The sequence below is a fragment of the Belonocnema kinseyi genome, chromosome 2 (genome assembly GCF_010883055.1).
Source record: "Belonocnema kinseyi isolate 2016_QV_RU_SX_M_011 chromosome 2, B_treatae_v1, whole genome shotgun sequence".
Classification (NCBI taxonomy): Eukaryota; Metazoa; Arthropoda; class Insecta; order Hymenoptera; family Cynipidae; genus Belonocnema; species Belonocnema kinseyi.
In genome coordinates, this window is record NC_046658.1 from 168,937,456 (window position 1) to 168,960,542 (window position 23,087).

Below are 23,087 nucleotides of genomic sequence, written 5' to 3' on the forward strand. Positions count from 1 at the left end.
AAAGCGTAACGTATGTAATATTAATGATTATATTGCATAATGAACATAGATATTAGTTCGGAATGCAAGTCTGTTTTTTAAAATCTATATTCGCAATTTTGCATATTATATTATCATCTGTAATTAAAAGTGTACTGTATAATTTGAAAATTGATTTCTGAATTTCTGTACCTCATGCACCTTAATTAAAATTTTTTTTCTTTCATGCAAGTTTCACATTAAAATATACAATTAATATTAAAACCCAATTTTTATTGTTTTGTGGTATTCGTTAACTAACCGAGAAAAATCAGGATCTGGTCGTGAATTTATTTCTTGATCGCGAATTTTACAAATTTTTAGAAGAAAAAGTCCACTTTGATTTTAACCATTTTTTAAATAATGAGTTTAATTTTGATTTTTTCAATTATGATATCATTCAGTTTAGAATGCGTAATTCGATTATAAATTTTTTAAAACGTTTAACTCTTAAAGTGCATTGTGGTTGTCTTAATACCCCAAGCAAATTTCAAACTATTATAAACCATACTTAATTCGAAAAAATTGAGTAAGTGTCGCCATCTAGCTTTAGTTGGAGACAGCGTCAGTCTACTAGCAGCAGCTGCTGAAAGTGGAAGTAAAAAAATCGTGGGGTATGTAACACCCAGTGGGCACTTAGTGAGTGAAAGTAATTTCGGAGCAAATTTTGTTGTTGAAATTTTACAGATTTTTGTTTACTTTCTAACGTAAGTATATTATATGAAGTCAAATAATTTTTTTTTTCGATTATTTCATACTTTTTTTCTTTGTAGATGGCTTATAACTTACGGCAGCGAGTCATGCCAGAACAGACTGTGGATGTGTTGAATAAAATATAATTGTAAAAACAGTTATATATGTGTCTTTTTTTAATTTCTTGTATTTTTATCGCAGTACGTATCAAAGCTCTTTAATTTTTATAATAATAAATCGATTTAAAAGCAAAAAATCGGATTCATCATTTTTTCATAAAATTGACTTTTCAACTGTCCAAATAAATATCTTTTTTGAAAGCACCCATGTTGCAATGTTTTTTTATTATAAAATTAAACTATTTCAAAAATACAGACATACATTTTTAGGTTAAAATAATTAAAACTGCGTGAGTTATAAATTTTAAAGTAAATAAACCCATTTTTTTCACTTTTTTCAGTAATTTTTTTAACAAACTTAAAGTAAATAAATTGCTATAAAATAAACTCTGCGTTATAAAATTTACCTTAAACTATATCGGATAATTTTATCGTAACAAAATATTTAATAGGGGTTAAACAATGCATGATTAAATACGCTGGGGTGTTAAATAGTATTTTTTAAAACTTTGAAATTTTATTCATATTCTCAAAACATTTTTAAGGATTTTTGAATATTTTTTTATGAAAAAGATATCAGAAATATAACAAACAATTTTTTTTTAAATTTATAAAAAAGGTTTAAATTATTTTCTTATTAGTTTTTAATATATTTTTTAAAACTTTATACAAAATTGTATTTTATTTTTATATGTTACAGTTTTTACTTTTATTGCCTAATAAAAATTATTTTTGTGTTAAAAATTAAAGTTTATGGAATTTTTTTTGAGACCGGGAAATAACCGTTAATTTATTTTTTGAGCGTTTTTTTTTACAAATTTTAAAAAGCAAAGTCCTTCCAACTTGGATTGAAACCATTTGTTTAATAATTAGTTTAATTTTGATCCTTTTCAATTATGATTTCATTCAATTTAGAATGCGTAATTTGGAAATCTTTCACTTTAAAAATTTTCCATTTTGTATTTTTAATTTTTAAGCGTACATTCCAATGTAAGAATGTCAAAACGCAATTTTAAAGATTTAAATAATTAAAAATTAGAAGCGTTTAAAATCGAAAATTTTTGATTAAAAAAAAAAACATTTTTAGTTTATCAACTGTGAACATAAATTAATTAAGAATTTTTTTAATTGAATTGTACTCTAAGATTTAAAAAGTAAAGAATAATTGACTGTGCAAAACGATTCGAAATCAGTTCACAATTTTAGAATTCCCAGATTTCAACGTTAAAAATTAAACTCTTATTAGTTAAAAAACGTGAACGCCCTATCGAAACCTTATAAATTATTTTCAATTTTAAAATAACTTCAAAATAATATATTTATGCTTGAAGGCTTTTATTAAATTTCAAATATAATTTCACTCTAAAATATTACGTTTTTAAACCATACAATTTGAAATTTTTCAATCAAGAAAAACAGCTTTAAGAATTTTGACAGGCTTCAGAAGTATAAAAAACATTTCCTAGAAAAATTTAAAAATATTATTTATTTTAATAAACTAATTTAAAGCAAATATTTAAAAACATTTGTAACGATTGACAAAATTTTCAAAAATGAATGTGGACGATTTTAGGAAAATTTCCTTAATTTGGCAGAAATAAAAAAAAAAATTATTTTGAAAAAATGTAAAACAACATGTAGATGTTTCAAGATTTTAAATAAAATTTCGAAGCACTTCAAGGATTTTAAAACTATTTAACATTAAAATAATTTATCTTCTAATTTGAACAGGGAACTTCCAATTTCTAAAAAATTTATAGTTGGAACTGGAAGTTATCCAGAATAAGAATAATTCTCGAAAAATTTTGGAAACGGAAAAAAATTGTGAATTGGAAGATGACATTTTTCCAAAGAATTCTAATTCCGAGTTAAGACAGGGAATTTTTTAATTTTAACCAATTCTGAGTCGAAACTGGTATTTATCCAAAAGAATTATAAATTGTCTTGGAAATGAGAATTAAAAAATTTAAATAAATCCCTAGCTGGAACAGTGAATTTTTTTAAATAATGAATTCTAACTCTAATTTGAAACGGAATATTTTTGAGAAAAACTAAAATTATGAATTGGAACAGAAAATTTTACAGAAAGATTCTAATTCTTATTTAAAACGGACAATTTTCGCAAAGTATTAAAATTCCGGATTTGAACAAGGGATTTTTAATCAATTTTGAGTTGGAATTGGAATTTACCCAAGAGAATAACAATTGTAAATGAAAAGATGAATTGTTTAAACCAAATTATAATTCTGGGTTGAAAAGGGGTATTTATAAATTTTAATTATTCTTTGGAATCTATTTTTTTTTAAATATGCGATAATTACCGAAGAAAAACACTAAAATAAAATAACGGAAGAATCAATTATTACAAATTGTAAATCTTTGAAATCTAATGATTTTTGTTCAAAAGAATCGATTTGATGTGGAAAACGTTAACATAACCTAAAATTATAAATATTTTTTTAAGTCTCTATTGAAAATCACTACAACCTACAATATTGTGCAAAAAATTTAATCTTTCTCTGAAGTTTAATTATTATTTTCGATTAAAAGTATCGATTTCTGTTGTAAAATGTCAACATAACCAAAAATAGTTAAAAAGTTGTGACTTTTCTTTGAAATATAATTAAAAATTTTAAAAATGAAGATACTAATTTCTGACGAAAAACAGTAACATATTGCGAAATTCTTAAAAAATTCTAAATTTTTTTCAAACTCATTTTAATCTGTGAAAATTAATTTGGTATTAAATAGCAATAATTGTCAAAGAAAAAAATTAAAATAACGGACGAATCGATTAACCTACAATAGTTAAAAAAATGAAATCTTTCTTTGAAGTTTAATTATTATTGTTGACTAAAAATACCGATTTCTAGTGTAAAAGAGCAAAAATAACCAAAAATAGTTTAAAAGGTGTGCATTTTCTTTAAAATCCAATCAATTTTAATGATTTTCTTTTAAAATACTGATTTAAAAATTGTAACTATTGTGTGGAATCTTAATTTGTTTTAAACCAATAATCACCGCGAAAAAAAAAACACTAAAATAACGAAAGAATAAATCGTTCGAAATTGTGAATCTTCTTTGAAATCTAATGATTTTTTTTTTAAAGAATCAATTTATGTGACACACGTTAACATAACCTTAAATTGTTAAAGAAATTATGAATATTCTTAAAATTATAATGATTTAGAGGTATAGATTCAATATAACTTATTTAAAATAATATAATTCACAAGAATGAAAAATTTCGGATTCGGCTATAGTTTTTATGGTAGAAATTCCTAATATAAAAACTATAACAGAATCTGAAATTTTTCAATAATAATTTATAAGGAAAAATACTTATATATCGCCAAATTCTTAAATTCGAAGTCTTATTTAAATTGTAATGGTTGTTTTTTGTGGAAAATACCATTTTTCGATTTAAAACGACAACGGAACTTGAAATTATAAAAAATTATGAATATTCTTTGAAATCCAATGATTTTTAAATAAAAAAAAGTCTATTTCCTGCCATAAAAACTAACTGAATTCGATATTTTTCAAACTTATAAATTCTATTATTTTGAATAAAAATCGTTGGATTTAAATCTAATATTTTATATTTTAAAATACCAATTTTAGATATAAGACACCAAAATAACCCTAATTTATTTAAAATGTTGAATAACACTAAAATAACGTCAAAATCTAATTCCAATTTCTGGTGTAAGACGGCAACATAACCAAAAATTGTTGAAAATATGTGTATCTTCTATGAAATGTAATTGAAAATTAAAAAAGAAAAATACTAACATAATGCTTTAATAATACGTAACTAACAATTATTAACAGAATATGAATATTCTTTGAAATTTAATCATTTAAAAATAAAAATGTCTTTTTTCGATCTTATAAATTCTAGTATTTTAAATAAAAATCACTGTATTTAAATCTGATTATGTATTTTTGTTCTAAAAGAACAATTTCAGGCAGAAAGCACCAACATAACGTAAATTAAAAAAATGTAGCTATTCTGTGTATGCATTTTAATTTCGTTTTAAATAAATAAAAGAAAGTCTTCTTTGAAATCTAACAATTTTTGTTGAAAAGAATCGATTTTAAGTGGAAAGCTTTAACATAACCTTAAATTGTTCCTAAATTGTATATGTTGTTGGGAATCTCTATTGAAAAAACACTATCTTATCCTACAATTGTACAAAAAATTTAATTTTTCTATGAAGTTCAATCATTATTGTTGACTGAAAATATCGAATTCTAGTGTAAAAGACCAGCATAACCAAGAATAGTTAAATAGTTGTGTATCCTTGAAATTTAATTAAAAAAAATTAAAAATACCAATTCAAAGAAAAAAAAAATAAACCAATAAAAAATACCAATTTTCGACTATTTCCAAAAAAAAAAAAAAAAACCTAAAAGAATCCGAAAATGTTCAAGCTTATAAATTCTATTATTTTACGTAAAAATGATTGAATTTAAATTTAATTAATTTTGTTCAAAAATTACAATTTTGGATGAAAAACATCACAACCTAAACTCTCTTAAACAATTGTAAATATTCCTTAAAATAGAATAATTTTGTATTTAAAATACTAATAATTTAAAAAATAATAATTAAAATAATAGTGGAATTAAATGGGAAAAAGAAATTTTGTAACGATTTTTTTTTATTTCAATATAAAACTTTATATTGTCAAGACAATTTTTTGAAAAAGGTTATTGCACAAAATTCTATTATAGAAAAATACAAGTACAAATAACAAAAACAGAGGAAGCACCATTTTCATTTTACCTAATTATTCATAAATGGAATATTCGCAACTTCCTAAATAATACTATTAAAATTGAACACTCATTCGTGTAAATAATTTACATAAACTTTCATTCTTTCACACTAGCATTCGATTTAGAAAAATACTTTGCGTACATCGCTCGTGTACGTAATTAATTTGATACTCGAATGCCACTTTTTTATAACTATGAAATTTAAATTAACACCGAGACTGTAAACATTAATTTTCCTTATTTATTATTTAATTAAAAATAGAATTATAAAGAATTTTAGGATCCAAATCTGATCCTGAAATCAAAATTTCCCGAAAGATTCTTTAGAATTTCATTTCATTTTATAAACTTTGATAAATTCACCATAAAAATATATGAGATTCAGGGACATTCTAGACTCTAAATTTGAATCAGTGAAAGTTTGACTGATTTAATAATTAATTAAGCATCCTACAATAAAATAATAACATTATTTCTAAATTAAAATTATTAATTAAATTTCTACATATTCATAAACGATTTAAATTAACCAAAAAAATTACTGACTTAATAAGTGAAATTTTCTTAAAAATTACTGATAAATCTTTGTTCAAAATTAATCTTTTTGTTTAAGTTCGACTGTTTTTTAAATAAAAATATTTCTTGGCTGAAATATCAACTTTTTAATTTTTTTTTGAGAATTCATATTTCTTTAAGTAGTAATTCAACTTTCACAAAACTGGCACAATTCATTAGTTATTTTGGAAATCATCTCCTTTTGTTGATAATCTAAGTATTTTAATTTTAATTAATTTTTAAAAAAATTGTCAATCGAACAATTCCATTTTTGCTGAAAATTGATTTTAAAAATCTATTTATTGTAAAAGAAATTTTATCTTGTTTCAAACTTCCTGAATTTTATTAAAAATTCATCTTTATTACTAGAAAATTAATTTTTTCGCCGAAAATTAATCTTTTTGGTTAAATTTAACTGTTTTTTAAATTAAAAGTGAATTTTTTTTTAGGTAAAATACCAATTACTACATTCTTGTTGAGAATTATTCTTTTTTTATTCGAAATTTTACTACTTGGCTGAACTGAGTTGTTACAAATTCATTTCTTTGTTTGAAAATTTAAATAGAAAAGAAATTTATTTCATTTTTTTAATCTATTTTTTTTTTAATTGAATATTTTAATATTTACTTTTTGGTTGAAAATGAACTTTTATAGTTGAAATTTCAACTTTTTGATTGAAAATTCATGTAATTTCTTGAAAATTTGTAATTTTTTTTTGTAGAAAATTATTCCTCATGGAAAAAAATCCATTTATTAAATGATTAACTTACTTAGTTGAAATTAAAACTGATTTTTAAATATCTATTTTTTTCTTAATGATTTTTCACTTTATTTGAAAATTCGCCTGTTTTGTTAAAAATTTAACTAATTTGTTTAAAATTAATTTTTTAAAATCATTTTTGTTTAGTTTAATATTGATCTTTTCAAATTGAAAATTAAAATGCTTGGTTGAAAGTTGAACTATTTTGTTTGAAATTTATTTTTTTAGATAAAAGATTTATCATTTGATTTAAAAGTCCATCCCTTTTGCTGAAAATTTAACTATTTTTTTTAAATTTATTTTTTGTTTTGTTTTTAAAATTAATTTTGTGTAATGAAAATTTAATTTCCACTTCTTGTTAATTTATTTTTCAGTTGAAATCCAACTACTTCTTTCAAACTTTCTGCATTTTGTTAAAAAATTCGTCTTTATTGGTAGAAAATGAATTTTTTGCTGAAAATTATTCTTTTCGGTTAAATTAAATTTTTTTAAAATTAAAATTGAAATACTTTTCAGTTAAAATATCAAATCTTTCATTTTTTGTTAAGAAAGCATCTGTTTTCATTTGATATTTTACTATTTGGTTGAACTAAGTAGTTACAAATGCATTTTTTTAACAGCGATTTATCATTTTGAAAATTTATCTTTGAAGGAAAATTTAAATAAACAAGAAATGTAATTCATTTTTTTGAAGGGAGAAAATTAATTTTATCAATGAAAAATTTAAAGATTCACTTTTAATTAAAAATAAACTTTTTTTTTAGTAGAAATTTCAATTTTTTGGTTGATAATTCATATTTTTTGCTAGAAAATTAATCGTCATGGAAAAAGTTCATTTTTAAACAATTAAGGAAGTGGGTTGAAATTGAATGTGCTTTGTTGAAGATTTTTTTTTTGTGATTGATTTTTCATCCTCGTTAAAAATTCATCTGTTTTGTTAAAAAATAATTTCTTTTTAGTTTAAAATTGATCCTTTTTTTAAAATTTATCATTCAAAAACTTGTTTGAAGGTTGAACTATTTTGTGAAAAATGCGTTTTTTGCATTAAATATTTATCACCTGAGTTAACGGTCCATCGGTTTTGCTGAAAATTTAATTATTTTGTTGAAATTTATTTTTTTTGTCTTGAAAATTAATTCTGTTTAATGAAAATTAAACTATTCCATTTCTTGTTAATTTTTTTTCAGTTGAAAATCCAACGATTTGTTTCAAACTTCCTGCATTTTGTTGAAAATTCGTCTTTATTAGTAGAAAATGATTTTTTTTCTGAAATTTTTTTAGTTAAAATATCAACTATTACATTTTTTGTTAACAAAGCATATTTTTCATTTGAAATTTTACTATTTGGTTGAACTAAGTTGTTACAAATTCATTTTTTGAAAATTCATATCTTTGTTTCGAAATTTAAATAATTAAAAAAATGTAATTCATTTTTTTCTATAATTAATTTTGTTAATCAAAAATTTAAGTATTCACTTTTTGGTTGAAAATTTAACTATTTAGAAATTTTTTTTAGTTTAAAATTGACTTTTTTCTGATTGAAAATTAAAATACATGGTTTTTTGAATTAAAGATTTATCATTTGAATTGAATTTTCCTGAAAATTTACCTATTCAATTTTTGTTTGAACATAAAAATTGAGTGACTTCAAAAGACCTTTTTGACTGATTAAAATTTAGAGCGTATTTTATGTTGTTGAACACCCGTGATTTCTAGCCCTGATATTTCTTTGGGTTTAAAATACAAAAAAAATATTTTGATAACTGATAATTAGTACATACTGCAATCATGACATATAATGCATGATCGATTTTTTAAATTCTCTGATTATAAATCTACTTAAATTTAGGAAATACACTTTTTAAAAGCTATAAGCGACTATTTACAATTTGTATCTCTATAAAAAGTATGGTCTAAATTTTAGATAATTTCTATAACATTCTTTGCGTATCAACAAAGATTTTTGTAAATAAAATCTCATTCATCAAGGATTTTAACAACTTGAATGAGAAATATAAAAACAATAACTGGCTAATAAAAAAATTAATGAGCTTTTTTGTATCTTAGAAATCAGAGAAACTTGATTCTGACTGGAAAAAGTTTCTCTTTCTAATATTTTATCACACTTTGTGTATCCGGGTGTAAATGTTAAGTAAGGCCTAATTTTTAAATAAATATAGGTTAAATCTAATAGCTACATTTCCCCGACTAATATTTATCAGGCTGATTAATTAATTAATTAATCTGTATATATTTATTAGTCTGGAAGATGTAATTTTTTGGTTCTGCCTATATTTATTTATAAATTAAAATTTTGCTCAGACGTAAGAAAAGAAAAAATGTTTTTCTTCTCATAAATTAAATTTAAGTAAGGCAAAATTTATAAAGAGGAATGTTCCTCGTGTTTTGCTAAGTACGCTTGTTCTGCAACTTTTTTTAGTTGGTCGAACATTGCTCTTCCAGTTTCTTTAACTAAAGATGTAAATTGTCCAAACTGGTGTTGAAGAAGAATGTGAGGATGGTCGAACTCCTACAAAAACATAAAAATATAATTTTAGCAATTCAATTTTTTCAAATTTCCAATTCTTATTTTTGGAAATTATTTTTTTTTCAAGAGAATATAATCTACTTTCAAGAAAATTTTGAATTTGGAAAATCATGTAAATTTAAGCATTTTTGTTTAAACGTCTTTAAAATTAAAGATTTGTCAATTATAAATCTTCAAAATTGTAGAACTTTAAATGGAAAATATGTACAATTAAAGAATTTTGAGAATTCACAATTTAAAATTATGTAATTTTGATCATTTATACATCAATTTCTTTAATTTGGAAGACTCAGAATTGAAAACTTGACTTTTTTTGACCAACGCCATCAAAATTTAAGAATTTTTGTTTAACCATCTTGCAAATTCAAGAATTTTCAATTGTCATTCTTCAAAATTGTAAAATTTTGATAATTTATGTTAGAAATTTCTTTCACTTGGAAGATTTAGAATTGAATACTTGGCTTTTGTTGACCAAAAACATCGAAGTAAAAGAATCATGAAAATTTAAGAATTTTTATTTATGTATCTTTCAAATTGAAGAGTTTTTAATTCTAACTCTTTAAATTTTTAGATTTTTTAATTGTAAAAAATTTAAATTCTATGATTTTTATTATTTAAAACAGAATTTTGTTCAATCTGGAAGCTTTAAAACATTTTAAAAAACTTGATTTTTATTTTCAAAAATCATCTAAGTTGAGGAATTTTGATTTTTGCATATTTAAAATATGAATTGCACCTATTCAAAACTGAAGAACTTTAAACTGTAAATCTTTAAAATTGAGGAGTTTCAAATTTGACAATTTATAAATAAAACTGATACAAGTTTTAATGTTTACAATCAACAATTATGTTTTAAAATTTTGATTGTCTGCATTAAAAAAATTTCAATTTAGAAGATTAAAAACAGGAAACTGGACTTCTGATTACAAAAATCATCAAAATTTAAGAATTTTTGTTATTGTATCTTTAAAATTAAGAAATTTTCAATTGCAACTTTGTAATTTTGATCATTTACATAAAAAATTTCTTCAATTTGGAAGCTTTAGAATGATTGAAAACTTGGATTTTGGTTTCCAAAAACATGAAATTCAGGAATTTTTATTTGTAATTTTTTAAAATTGAGGAGTTTCAAGTTTGACAATAAGAAAAGAAAAATTCGGTCAGTTTTAATACCAAAAATTTTGTATTTTGATGAACCACAACTTGCAATTTTTCACTTTGGAAGATTTAAAACTGACAACTTTTGTTGACAAAATGATCAAAATTTAAGAAATTTTGTTTATACATCTTCCAAATTAAGAAGTTTTCAATTGTAACTTTTCAAAATAGAATTGATTCTCGAAAAGTACATTGCATACGATTCAATGTATAAAACACGAGTGCTGTGCCTGAGGTGTTCGGCCATTTTGAAACAGGCTCGGTCAACTCTGTGGAAAATAATTGGAGACATTTAGCGCACTCTGCGATGGGCAGGAGAACTTCGCCGAGCCAAGTTCTCTCATTTTTTCTGCCTTATTAACTTCATTTTGCCCTTATTTTTATGAAAAGAAACGAAGTGACACCGGCACACGAAAAATCGTTTCCAGGTTATAGTCTCATACGGTAACTTTTGCAACTCTGCATTTCCAGTTGCTTGCACCCACTTTAAACCCACTTCACTTTTCCAGTTCACAACCACACACTGAACACGTTTTTTCTATCCATTTTAAATAATTGTTGAACTGTCACCAGTGCACCATTCAGCAGACGACATCAAACAATTTACTTTGCGCGCACGCGCGTGGCCCTCGGCGTTTAGCGTCAGCGCCATCTGCGATGGACAAGAGAACTAATTTGACGCCCCTCCCTGCCTCTCAACCCCCCGTGCCTAAGTTCTCAAAATTTGCCATTTTCCCTCATTGAGTTGAGCGAGCCTGTTTTAAAATTTTATGGCTTAATCAAAATACTCAATACACCGACCATGCTTCCATTCAGCAATTTAGGAGAGGAATGCGTCGCCGGCCAGGGCAGTAGAGGGGGAAGAGGTCCCACATAGTCGTTGGCGAATTGATGATTGCCCGAGGAATAATGTTGGGAGTAGGGGAAGTGAGGGAAGGGCAATAAGGGGAAATGATGAGAGGTGGAGTAGGGTACGTGAGGGATAATAAGGAAAAGGAAAAATTATTATAGGAGAAGTAAAATGCAGATGATTGGGGAAGGTACGGGAAAATTATGGGAGGGGATGCGCGGTATTGCGTAGTAAGGGGGGTGAGTAGGGGAAGTGTGGGAAGGGGAAAATATTGGAGGGAATGGAGGAAGAATTAGGGAAAGCATGGGAAGTTGAGTAGTGTGTGTGAGCACTCATGAGGATAAGTAGGGAAAGTGAGAGTAGGGGAAATGAAGAGGTGTAGCAGGGGGAATTCTTTGAGGGAGGGGAAATGAGAGGAAATAATAAATGAGTCTGGGGCAGCCAGGCGAAGGGGAAATATGATAATATAAAACCCTTTTCTGTAAACTTATTTTTAATTCAATGAAATAACTTACTGCCATTCGTCCTCTGTCCATTACTAAAACTTTATCACTGTCCATAATAGTATTTAATCGATGAGCAACCGTAAGTACCGTGCAAGAAGCGAATTTGGTTCTGATAGTTTTTTGGATCAAAGCATCCGTTTGCGGATCTACATTAGCAGTGGCTTCGTCCAACATCAAAATGCGATTATTTCTCAAAATCGCTCTAGCTAAACAAATCAACTGACGTTGGCCAACACTAAAGTTACTTCCTCTATCGGATACTCGACTGTCCAGACCATGTCCGGCTGCAATTGCTTCTTTCAATTCCACCTGTTCGTAAATTTAGAAATATTAGAAAAAACAATTAAACATTATATAGCGTAGTGTTCTGAAGAGTTTAAATGCTCGAAAAAATCCTCACGAGCATGATAGTATGCTCGAGAATATAATCGATCTTTATGTGCTTTGAGAATTTAATGAGGATTTATAAGCGTTTTGAATTAGGATTTAAAAATCGTATTTACTATCTTCATTGGCAACAATTGTATTATTTAAATTTCGCGAGAAAAGATACCGTTTCAAATAGGAACGAGTTGATTGGGACCATGGGCATTTTTGTCCGGAAAATAATTAAATCGCATTGATCGGCATTGATTCTATTCAATATTTGGTCGGCAGCATTAAATGGCATTGACACGATTCCATACTTGGCTCATGAAATGCATTGCATGTCATACAATTTGGCGGTTCGCCGAGTATCATTGAATGGCATAAACTCATAGGCATTACTAGCAAGTCAATTTTATGCCTTGAGGTTTATGTGCATTAAAAATGATTTTAAAAAAAGTTTTATACATTAAAACGCATTCAACGGCTTTTGAAAAATATGCAATTTTTACGCATTTAAAGGTATTGCAATGTCAATTTTTTTAAATGCCAGTCTCTACGTTTCAATTGGCTCCTTTTTACTGGGTATTATTTCTATAATGTAGTGCATCTTTAAACAAAAATATGCATTTTTAACTTAATTGTTAGTTGAATTTTTAATCAATAAGGTTTATTTTCCAGCAAAAAGATACAGTTTTGATAAAAAATATAATTATTAAACTAAAATAGATAAATTTACAAACCGAAATTAAAATAATGTAAATTGTAGTTAGAAAATTGAAATTCAAACAAAAGAAAAACAAGTTTTCAGGAAAATCAATTTATTTTCAACTAAAAATAAACGAATTTCCAGCCAAAGAATTTAATTTTTAATCACAATGATTAATTTTCAACAAAAAATATGAATTTTTGACCAAATAGTGGAATTTTCAACTTAAAACTTAAATTTTCTACCAAAAATAAAATACTCAAATTTTCAGTTAGTAAAATAAATTTTCAATCAAAAAAAGAAACGATTTTTCAACAAAATAGTTAAATTTTCAACCACAGAAATTAATTTGTAATCAAAAAGATGAAGTTACAACAAACGTGAGTACTCTTTTATCAAAAAGACATATTTTTAACAAATAGTTTAATTTTCACCTAAAACAAACAAATTTCTAACGAAATAGTATAATTTTGAACCAATAAAAGATGAATTTTCTACCAAAATAGACGAATTTTTAACAAAGTACATGAATTTGCAACCAAATATTAACATTTTTAAACGAATTTGCAACCAAAAAGAGGAATCAGTCACCAAGAAGCTTAAATATTCTTCCACAAATTCGAATTTTCAATAAAATGTCGGAATTTTAAACCAAATATTTAAATGTTCAACAACATAATTAAACGTTAAACGATGTTAAACAAAAAAAAAGGTTTGTCAACTGAAATGATGAATCATCAACCAAAAAAATTAATTCTGAACAAAGTAGTTCCACTTCCAACTAAATAATTAAATTATTATTTTACTCATTCTTTTTAACCATAATAATCAAATGAATTTCAACTTTAGTTTTTCGAAATTTTTCTAATTATCAGGTTTTCCCTGACTTTTTGGAGTTACCTGATAATAATAATTCTAATAATATGATAGTAATTATAATAAATATTTGTTTAAACAATAAATTCTTAAAATTGTCTTAATGCAGAAAACTACCTCCCAAATTTAGCCGCTTTTTCGAAAAAAGAATGCACATATTCATCTTCAATTATTTACCAATTATTTAACTCATTTAAACTTTTTATAAAATATTATTGTTTAAAAATGGGTTATTTTAAATTAAAATATAACTGAAAAAATAAAATAAAATTACCTCGTCGAGAACCTCCCATAATAATCGATCTGTGAATTCATTGAAGGGATCTAAATTACGTCTAAGAGTTCCAGAAAAGAGAACTGGATCCTGAGGAATGATGGAAATTTGTCTTCTGAGATCCTCTAGGCAAATTCTGCCTGTGTCTATGTTATCAATTTCAATTACTCCCTCAACTTTAGCCAGACGGAAGAGAGCTGCGATTAAAGACGACTTTCCTGCTCCTGTTCTCCCAACTATACCCACCTAGAAAACAAATTTATATATTTTACCATAATCAGAGGATTTCAGAGAACACGACCTAAAATTACCTCAAAACAGGGAAAATAGGGTGATTTTTCACGAAAATAGGGGAAAAAATGTTTTGAATACAATTTTGAACCAAGAATGATTTTCTACCGAAAGAGAAGAATTTCCAACAAAAAGTTAAGTTTTCAAGCGAAAAAATAGAATGTTTTAGACAACCTTCGAATTTGAAAACCAAAAGTACAAATTATCATTAAAAAGTTAATTTATAACCAAAACTGATTAATTCTTAACCAAAAAGTTGCATTTTCAATCATTTTTTAAATTAAATTTTTTTCTGAAAAAATCTCCATTGCTCCGTTGGGAATCCAAACACAGAACTTCCTATTGCTGGTCTGGTGCTTTTCGGTGGTTGCCATCTCTGATGGTATTACTGATTCTTTTGACATTTTTTTACCAAAGATTTGAACTTTTAATCAAAAGATAAATTTTCAACCAAAAATAGGCGAGTTAAATTTATATAGTTAATTTTAGATCAACAACAGTTGAATTCAAACAACCGAGACGATTAAAAAAATTAAAATCCATGAATTTTCAGTTATCATAATTAATTTATTATTCACAAAAAAGTCGAGTTTTAATTTAAAATCAAAAACAGTTTAATTCAAAGAAAAAATGCATTTAAAAAATATATAATAGTTGATATTTCAAATAAAAAAATTATAAGAAGTTTCTAATAGAGAAGATGAACTTTCAAACCAGCTGAAACCAGTTGAATTTTTAACAAAAAATTGAATTTTTAACGAAATACTTTAATTTGAAATCTACAAAGATAAATTGTCACAAATGGTTGAATTTTTAAGCCCAATAAACGAATTTCTCAGACGATAGTTAAATATTGAATAAAATTGACGCCTTTTTATCTAAAAACACTATGATTTAGCAAAGCAGTCAAATTTTCCATAAAAATTGATGAATTGTAAACAAAATATTTAAATCTTCAACCAAATAATTAAATCTCCAACAAAATAGTAGAATTTTTAACCAAAAGAAATTAATTCTGTACCAAAAATATAATGGCAGACTTTTCAATAAAAAAGAATTAACATCAAATGAACAATAGCTATATTTTCTTATATGTTCTATTAAGGGCATGTGATACTTACAATTTCCCAGCCTTTTTTTCCATAAAAATGAAAATTTTTAAAAACTGAACTCGGAGATGCTATAAAATATCATAACGGACGTCCCCGGATTCTTTTTTTTAGGGATAATAACAAAAACAATTATTGTGCTAAATAAAAATGTTATGCAAATTTATTATTTTGAGGTTACGTCGTTTTTCATCTCTGCCTTTCCGATAATCTGGAAATTATTTATGAAATAAACTTTTTTGATTGCCTGCAAACAAGGTTAGTTCCGGGAGATTAGTTACTATGTTTATTTGTAAGTCCAAAGTTTTCGTCCAAAATATTGTGTAGTTTAGAAGTAAGGGATCATTCACAAATTACGTAACGCGTTTTTCTTTTGTTTAAATAAAGATGGGAATATAATTTCCGGGATATGAACAGTGATACAGCGATATGAAAAAAAGAAAAACGCGTTACGTAATTTGTGAATGATCCCTAACGCTGGGGTGAATTTTAACACACATAATCTCGAAATATACACGCAAGTTTTTAGCAATATCAAAAAATTTTTGATAAAAAAAAATACAAAAAATGTGTGCGGGGACGTCCGTTAGCATGTTCGCTATCATTTCCCAGATTTTGAAGGAAAAACATTTCTTATCCTAGGAAAAAAGCCGGGGAATCTAACACTGATAAAATAGATACTATTTGCTAAGCGCTATGTAAATTAATCACATTTTGCTAAATTAAAACTTTTTGAATTAACCTACAAAAACAGTGTGTGGGGACGTCCGCTGGCATGCTCGCTATCATTTCCCAAATTTTGAAGACAAAATATTTATTATTCTAGAAAAAAAGCTGGGGGAACCTAAAACTGGTAAAATCGACAATTTTCTAAGTATCACATGGCCTCAATTCAGCTCGCATTTAACTTTAGGTGTGGACGTGTGGTATCACAGGCCGTACTGCGGTTCTGGTACACCTAACTATCCGTTTAGCTACTCGCGGTTTAATAATTCCTAGAAATGCTGGCCCATGCAGTTTCTGAGCGTGCGGGGCGAGAGTTTGTTGCGACTCTTGTCTGAAAAACACCAGCAGCGTAGCGAAAAGGCGCAGTGCGCGGGTACTCACATGCGGACATTGCGCAATATTATACCTTAAACGACAAAATGTACGATTAAAAGAAGTTTAAATACCTTTTCAGTAGGATATATCACAAGATTAAGACCTTTCAAAACAGGTGGATCCGACTCAGAATAGCGCATGAAAGTATTGCGAAATCTGATGTATCCTTGACTTGGCCAAGTTTTTGGTGGGGTGACGAAAGATTCGACGAAGCTCTTTCTTCGTTTTTTCTTTGCCATAAGTCCTTTGTCTCTTAAATTAGGTTCTGGAGGCAATTGAGCATATTCCAAAATTCTTTCAACAGACATTAATTGATTTGCAACTTCTGCACTCTGACGCATTCCCCATTGAATCATTCCAGTCATTGACATTACTTGCGTAATTGCCAATCCAACCTTTCCTCCATTTTCGGATGAGGCTGTAAACAAATTTTTGTTAAAAAAAAGTTACTTTACCGCACTGCACAAGAACTAAACAGTTTCTGTAGGCTACATATACAATTAAGTGTTTGTCCCTCTGTACATTCATACATCGTGCTTTTTTCAACGAAGGGAAGTAAGGGGAAATTCGGGGGTGGTACAAGCAAAGAAAGTGACGGGAAATGATGGGATAAGTAGTAGGGGTACTGAGGGGGAACAAAGGGGAAGAATAGTTGAAATGGGTAGAGGGGAAATATGAGAAGTGATGGGAAATGAGGGAAGGGAAAGTAGTGGAAATAAGGGGAGAGAAAGTAGGAAAATGAGGAGAAATAGACGAAGCATGGGAAATGTGTGTTCGGGAAAAAGGTCGAGGGAAGTAGGTGATGGGAAGGAAGCGAGGAGAAATGAGGAGAGAAATTCAAGGAGTTTGAGGCATTTAGAATATTATAGGAATTTAGGGAATTCAGAGAAAAAGGACAGTTTTGAAAGAATCAAAAAGAGAAAATTCATCAAACTTTTATAATATTTCAAACCATTCTGACTTTTTTATACAATAAACTAAAAAACAGAAAAATGATTGTTTGAATAAAACGAACAAGTTTTTTTGTGTTCGCATTATTAAATCAAACAAATTTTTTGCTTCAATTAAAAAAAAGTTTTATTTGTTAGGAACGAGGAAATTGATTAGAAGGGTTGAGTTGCCCGTTAGGCTTCACGTTTTCTTTTCACTCGTTGCCGGAGGTTCCAATCGCATAAACCACCCCTGAAGAGAGGGTCCTATTTTTATTTTTATGTGGTGCATGATATTTTGACCTACTCCTGGATTAGGAGCCCTAATCCTTGTAGTTCTGAAATTTGGTTGGGTTGTATGAACGAAATTAAACGACTTTATTTCCCTCGTCTTTTTTTAAGATTTAAAAATCGAGAGGCTTTCTTCAAAAACACTTAAAAATGATTCTAAACACAACTTGTATTTCCTTAAAAACTACCGCTTCTCTCCACGGTATCGGAGGAGGCGACGGGCTAAGCAACTTTGTCTTCTAGGTTTACACAATAGTTTCCATATGTCAACACCCGATCCGCCGTCCCGGAGTGACAACCCGCGTTGGAATTTATTTCGGACCTTTCCGCTTAGACAATTAGTCCGATCTCGGGAAGAAGTGATGGACGACTGCCCTGAGCCAACAGGTAGGATGCACCTCATAGGCAATGGTATGGATAATTTACGTGGGGTTTTTAGCAATGCCTGCATTTTTGGCCTGGGAACTGTCGCGGACGGATGCGGTTTGCGTGACCACAATTGCCGTAGACTTTCCTATGCGAACTCCATTAAACTCAACGAGCCGGGGAGAGGGGCAAACAGCGATGGACAGAGACCTCGCTAATTACACCACGCGCGGGCTGAACAATAGTAAGGATCCTCGCCTCCTTGCCCGTCTCGTTGAGTTCAATGGAATTCGCATACGAAAGTCGGCGGCCTTGGTTACGGTGCAGTATATGTGTAACGCGTCGCTGCTGTGATAGTGAGCAATGAAAAGTTTGAATTGCGCACCCCAACAGAATCCACTGTAACATATTCAAATTTAAGAAATGAAAAATATTCGTCTTATTGATTGAAAACACGAAGTAGAATAAGGAGACCCTACACCCATGCTGCCTTGGAAAAATTTGGGCGCAAAGATTCGGATTTAATTAGTTGGCATCGTTCGTGGCGCCTCTTGCGGAAAAGTGTTGAAATATAAGTTTTGCAAATGGTATTATTTCTAATTGAAAGCGTTCCAGATTGTACACTGTAAGATTGAATTTTCCAATATGGAAAATTTTATTAGAAAAGATTTGAAATTTTATCATTTTAAATATAAGAATTTCAAATTCCAGTGATTGAAGATAATAAGAAAATTTCGAAAATAGGACAAGTTTAAAATGTCAAAAGGGAAATATTTCACAAATACAATTTTAAAAATTCAATAATATAAAATTCAATGGAATTAAAACTGTAATATTTGTAATTAGGAGCGTTCTAAATTGAAAATTTTCAGATAAAATTCAACTACTTGGGTAAAAGGTAAACTGCATTGTTAAAAATGTATTTTCTTGATTGAAGGCTTATGTCTGGTTGAAAATTTAATTGTTTCGTAAAATATACATTTTTTGTTTACAATTAATTTCTTAACAGAAAATAAAACTTTTCCGTTTTTTTAAGATTGATATTTTTTAGTTCAAAATTCGCCTTTTTTGAAAAAAAAATTTTTTGTTTGAAATTTCATTTTTGCTGGGTAAAAATGCATAAGTTTCGTGTAAAATTAATTTTTTGCTGAAGTCATATTTTTTGTTTGAAAATTCAATTTTTGTAGAGAAAATTCGTCTTCAAAATTTCATTATTTTGTCTAAAAGCCATCTTTTAGAGTAGAAAATACATTTCTTTGTTTGAATTGATTTAATAAATTTAAAATTTTTAAGTTTTGTATATGTAATACTGTTTTATTCCGTTTATAAAATATCTTACGTTGAAAGTATTACAAGATTAAAATGCTGGAATTTTAATATTAATGATTTAAAATGAAACATTAGTCAAGGAAAAAGCCGAGAATTTTGAAAAAGTTCTCGGTTTCGCATTTTTCCGCAAGAGGCGCTACGAGCGATGCAAACTAACTAAATCTGAATTCACGCGTCCAAGTTTTCCGGGAGCGGGGTCTCCTTATACTACTTCTAGATTGAAACCTATAATATGTTTACTGAAATTTGTTTAATTTAAACAAAAACTTGGCTTTTAATAAACAATGCATTTGTTTAAAATCACTACATTCAAATTCATAAAAATATTTTTTTTATTCAAAAAAAAATACTATTCAAAGCAGTACAAAGAGTACCGCTAGGTGTTTTAAAGCGTTACCGTTATTCTAAGGGTTCGGATTTACTGAAAAACTTAGATTTAATTGTAGGTGAGAAGTCTTTTTCATTCCTAATCTCCTTTCTTTATAAAGTTAATTTTTGAATCAATCATTTTTTTTATCAATTATAATTATCGCTGTTTACTTAAAATCATATATATTCAATGCAAGCAAGAACTTCACTTAATTTAAACAAGAGATTTATTTAAAATAGACAAAAATTTATTTGAATCAAACAAATATGGATGAACAAAACATGTACTTGAATAAAATAAACGTTTGGTGAACCTCATATAAAAGAAATAATTTGTTTGATTTAAACAAACATTTTTCTCCGTGAAGTTTAAACTAGACTCTACTAATTATTTAAATAAAAAATTGAGTTTCAATTGATTTTAGGAATTGAGTTATTTTTACTGGAACTAATATAAGAAGTTAAAAAATTGTCTTCTTTATTCCAAATATTTTAAGTAATGAAAAAATAACAAACTTTCTACATTTTTTGATGAGCAATAATGGTGTAATGTTTGATTAATAATGAATAATAGCGTATTAATCGCAATAATTATAATAGGGATTACTGTATTTTAAGATGTATCTTTTTGCAAAAATGAAGAAAAATTTTCGTATTCAAATCAAATATGTATTGTTATTTATTTAATTATTTCTCTAGAAAAAATATCACTAATGTAATATTTACTCCGAGTAAAATGAATTTTACCGTTTATGATCTTGAATTTTCAAATTTGGGGCGCAAACATGAAGCTTTATAATCCATGGTTTTATAATTCAACATCCAGATCACAGAAAAAACTAAGCATAAAATTTGTTTCAGGAAATTTTTTAGAGCGATAAAGTTTTGTTTAGCCAAATTCGCGTCTTTAAAAAAACATGTGTTTGTCATGGAAAAACAAAAGAAAGTTTAACCGATATTTATGTAAAGTTTACCCTGTTAAGTTAATTATTGTTGCAGAGAATCTTTCGTCGGAAATCGATGTAAAGTTTATCTTCTGTTTTTTCTGTGATGTCGTAGCTTAAAATATACGTTTTATTGTCTCAAATGTTTAGGTCTTAGATCATACACGGTATAATAATGAGATGTAAATATCTCAGAAGGAAAGCCTTATCGTCAAAAATCTATAAGATAACGACTGTATAGGATATTATATAAATTAATGAAGTACTAGGATATTCATTAGTTACGTTCTTAAGCCAGTTAAAAAATATGATGATTGTCCATACTCTTGTCTTATCACTGATTGTCATTTCCAATTTTATTGGTGAATATAACGATATAATTTATCTATAATTATAAGATTATGTTTATTTTAAGCTAGACGAAAAGTACAATTTGTATACGCCTATATTGCCCAAGAATTTACGTTAAGCCAATGCTATCGAGAATATGCTCAGCATTTAAGCTCGAACAGAGAATTTCTAGAGAATTTATGAGAATTTAAAGCATTTTTTTTAAATAACCGAATTGCTACAGATAAAGTCATTCCAAAAAGTCAAGGAATATCAGGAAAAACCTGATAGAGTTAGGGAATATTCGAAAAACTGAAGTTAATTTTATTATAATGCTTGAAAGTCGAAACCATTTAGTTGAGAATAACTCTCTTTTACTTGTGGATTCAAACTATTTTATTCAAAATCCATCTTTTTTAGTTAAAGTTAACTGTTTTTAGTACAAAATTCAAATCCTTTTTGGTTAAAATATCAAATATCACATTTTTCGTTTATAGTTGATCCTTTCTGGTTGAAGATTCAAATATTTAGTTTGAAGTGGAACCACTTTGTTAAAAATTCACTTATTTGGGTGATGATTCATAATTTTAGTTACGAAAACTTTTTTTTTCAAAATTTAATTATTTTGTTGAAAATTATGTTTTATAGTTGAAAATTAATTGATTTAAGTGAAAATTTAACTCGTACATGTTTGGTTCAAAATTTATCTTCTTTAGTTGAAAATTCCTGTATTTCATTGGAAATTCGAATCTGTGGGAGGATATTTAAGCTTCTTGGTGACTAATTCCCTTTTTTGGTTTGAAATTTCTTTAAAAATTTAAACATTTGGTTGTAAATTGATGTACTTCGTTAAAAAATCGTGTATTTTGGTAGAAAATTCATCTTAATGGTTGCAAATGGTTATTTTTGGTTGAAAATTAAAACATTTCTTCTAAAATTTACTTTGATTTGATTGGAAATTAAGTTCTTTATTGAAAATTCAACTATTTGTTGAAAGTCCGTCTTTTTTTTGGTAAAGAGTACTCTCATTTGTTGAAAATTAGTTTCCTGTTTGGTTGAAAATTTATTTTACTTACTGCAAATTTTAATATATAATTTTTTGTAGAAAATTCACTTTTCAAGTGGAAAATTCATGTACTTGGTTAAAAATTTAATTTTTTTTGATTGATGATTCATCATTTTAGTTCAAAATTCACTTTAACTATTCCATTTTTTGTTGAAAACTTACCTATTTTGATAGGAATGTAATTTTTTTCGATTAAAATGTTCTTTTATGTAGAAAATTTAACTATTCTATTGTTTGTTAAGGATGTATTTCTTTGGTTGGAAAACAAAAATTTTGATGGAAATTCATTTTTTTTTTTAATCGAAAATTCATCGTTTGTGTTGAAAATTCCAGTGTTTGGTTAAAAATGCATATTCTTCTGAATTAATTAATAACGCAATAATGCAATTCTTATTAACGAAAATTAAAAATACGATTTTTTAAATCCTAATTCAAAATGCTTATAAATGCTCATTAAATTCTTAAAGCACATAAAGGTCGAGCATCCTAGGGTACGGCACTCTACCCTATTTTCTGTAGCACTAATTGGGTTGACGGCGCGGGTGAACAGTAATCTTTTCGGGGACTCCACAAAGGTGCACTGGTTCGGCAGTTAGATCCCTCTAAAATAAATTGAAGGCTGTACCCATGGAGCATATTCTCGAGCATATTCTCATGTCAGTCAAAATTTCTCCGAGCACTTAAACTCTTTAGAACACTAATAAATTAAGACATGGCATATTTTTATCTTTTGAGAAGAGGAGTA

General features: G+C 27.1%; 1 pseudogene; it reads right to left on the reverse strand.

The window, feature by feature from the left end:
* Positions 1-8,478: 8,478 nt before the first annotated feature.
* LOC117167637 overlaps positions 8,479-23,087 on the reverse strand; it is a 98,989-nt pseudogene continuing 84,380 nt past the window's right edge.